This window comes from Triticum aestivum, chromosome 5A (genome assembly GCF_018294505.1).
Source record: "Triticum aestivum cultivar Chinese Spring chromosome 5A, IWGSC CS RefSeq v2.1, whole genome shotgun sequence".
Taxonomy (NCBI): domain Eukaryota; kingdom Viridiplantae; phylum Streptophyta; class Magnoliopsida; order Poales; family Poaceae; genus Triticum; species Triticum aestivum.
Window position 1 is genome coordinate 377,937,915 of NC_057806.1, and position 3,394 is coordinate 377,941,308.

Consider the following 3,394-nt stretch of genomic DNA (forward strand, 5'->3'; position numbering starts at 1 on the left):
TGCTTGATTTAGGCTCTAGGCACTTGTAGGAGTAGTTGCTATCAGTTTTATTGAGTTTGGTTTACTTTTATTTTGAAGTTACTAAAAATTTCAGAATTTTTCAGAATATAATGAGGATATTTTTGAGGGGCTCATCGAGCCAAAGCTCGAAGGAAAAGGCACCGAAGCCTAAGTATAATTTTCCGCGCACCGCGGAGATTCGGGCGTGTGAATGGCCTTCTGAAGATTTCTTGAGAGCAGCCGGTATCTATGAAGATTTTCATGAATTGGCTCACAATGCAGGCCTCACCGCTTTCCTCCACGACCAATGCGATCAGTATCTCTTAATCACAAATACTTTTGTGCAAAAATTTCATTTTCATTCTAGGAACTCACCACCTACGGTGGAGTTTCATTTATATGATGAGCATAAGGAGATGTCACTTTATGATTTCTGTCAGATTTGTTTAGTCCCTTTTGAGGGCAAGGCAGAAGAACCACATCATGATGATGTGGCTGGGTTTATTGATAATATCACTTTAGGAGAAACCAGGAAGGTTTCCGATGCACGAATCACTAGCATACATTTTCCTGTTTTACGTTACTTTGCATTATTTGCTAGTCGTTGTTTAATTGGACGCGGAAACTGTGGAAACCTTAGTATCCCTGATATAATTATTTTGCTCCAAGGTTTATACAGTGATAACACTTTTAGTATGGGAGGTATTATTGCTAGACGGTTCAATATGAACCGTACTAAGGGCCCCATCTTTGGAGGCATCTATGCTACATGCCTAGCCGCACATTTTAACATACCTATTAGGCATGCTGAGAAGGAAGAAAAAGTGCTGCCCCGTGTTTATCTAGATCATAAAAGTATGGTGGCACATGATTTTATTGTTAAGAATAGGGCAGGGGAGCTTAAATATCAATTGTTCTTTAATAAACATCATCCTGAGACTATTACCTTGCATGATCCTTCTTTGTTTGATTTGACTGTAGGCACATACCTTGTTCCGTTGACGGCTATTCACGCCTACCGGAACCCTGCACTAGTCGAGGAGCTAGAACCGGAACCACAATTTGATCCTTCACGGGAGTCTAACTATCAGTGGGATCCGGAGATGATTGCCAGCCAGTGGCAGTCGGAGCCTTCTTCTTTCTCATCACAGTACGACCCCAACAACTATTATTATGGATATCCGCCAGGCCAGCCATGGCCATAGACCAACTTAGGCCAAAAGCCTAAGCTTGGGGGAGTACGTATTTCTCATCGACATTACATTTATGTTCACACACACTCATTGCTAGATGTCGGTGCTCATACTTTTTCACTGTAATATCCATGCTAGTTTATTTTCTTTTTCCTGATTTCCTCTTGTGTGTTTGTTAAACCTCAAGAAAAACCAAAAAAAATTAGTAGTAGTTTACTTTTCTGCTATAGTAGTAATAATTAAAAAGAAAACCCAAAAATATTTCCTGTTCTTCTTTTGCTTGTTGGGAGCTTTCCCGTGTAAATAGTTTTATTTCTTTTCTTTTCTTTGGGGGTCAGTAGGAGAAGACCATAATTAAATTGTTGAAGTGGCTCTTATATGCATTATTGTTGATTTAACCAAGAGCCCATATTGCCTTGTCTTCTCCTGTTTATTGAATGCTCGCAGATTCCAGCTTAGTCCAATGCACGTGCACTCTTATTATTATTCACACCGTTCGGTCGTGCAAGTGAAAGGCAATTATGATGATATATGATGGACTGACTGAGATGAGAAAAGCTGGTATGAACTCGACCTATTTTGTTTTTGTAAATATGATGAGCCCGTCGTTCTTGATTCAGCTTATTATGAATAAACATGTTTGCAATGACAATTAGAGATCAGAGTTGCTTGTGCCATGCTTGATTAGCTATGAGTTATAATGGTTTACCTTGCGTGCCAACATGCTATTGAGATGATTATGATGTGGTATGATGGGGTGGTATCCTCCTTTGAATGATTTAAGTGACTTGACTTGGCACATGTTCACGCATGTAGTTGAAACAAAATCAACATAGCCTTCACGATATTTATGTTCATGGTGGATTATATCCTACTCATGCTTGCATCCAATGTTTATTAATTTTAATGCATGTACATTGCTGTTTTCGCTCTCTAGTTGGTCGCTTCCCAGTCTTTTGCTAGCCTTCACCTGTACTAAGTGGGAATGCTGCTTGTGCATCCAATCCCTTAAACCCCAAAGTTATTCCAGATGAGTCCACTATACCTTCCTATATGCGGTATATACCTGCCGTTCCAAGTAAATTTGTATGTGCCAAACTCTAAACCTTCAAATAAACATTCTGTTTTGTATGCTCGCATAGCTCATGTATCAACTAGGGTTGTCCGTATCTTCCATGTTAGGCGGGTTATTCTCAAGAGGAGTGGACTCCGCTCCTCATTCACGAGATAAAGGGCTGGTCACCGGGATGCCCAGTCCCATGCTTTATGCAAACCAAATCAAAATAATTGCAAACAAAACTCCCCCTGGGACCTGATGTATGTTGGAGGCACTCGTTGTTTCGAGCAAGCCATGGATTGATGTTTGTTGGTGGAGGGGGAGTATAAACTTTACCATCCTATTTGGGAACCGCCTATAATGTGTGTAGCATGGAAGATATCGCCATCTCTTAGTTGTTATGTTGACAATGAAAGTATACCGCTCAAAATACAATTTATCTCTATTCCAAAACCGAGCTCTGGCGCCTCTACAAATCCATGCTTCCCTCTGCGAAGGGCCTATCCATTTACTTTTATGTTGAGTCATCACCCTCTTATTAAAAAGCACTAGCTGGAGAGCACAGCCGTCATTTGCATTCATCATTGTTAATTTATATTGGGTATGACCATGATTGGATCTCTTTTACCATGAATTACAATGTCTAGTCAGTCCTTGATCTTTAAAGGTGCTCTGCATTTATGTTTTGCGGTCTCAGAAAGGGCTAGCGTGATACCATCTTGTTATATCATATTATGATTGTTTTGAGAAAGTGTTGTCATCCGAGATTTATTATTATGACTTGCTAGTTGATTATGCTATTGATATGAGTAATTATGAGACCTAAGAATTATTGCAAATGTGGTTAGTTATGATCTATGATGAAAACTTGAATGCTGGCTTGACATAGTTACAACAACAAGAGCAAACAGAGTTTGTAAAAGTTTTTCTTTCTTTCTTTCAGTTTGTCAACTGAATTGCTTGAGGACAAGCAAGGGTTTAAGCTTGGGGGAGTTGATACGTCTCCGTCGTATCTACTTTTCCAAACACTTTTTCCCTTGTTTTGGACTCTAACTTGTATGATTTGAATGGAACTAACCCGGACTGACGCTGTTTTCAGCAGAATTGCCATGATGTTGTTTTATGTGCAGAAAACAAAAGTTCT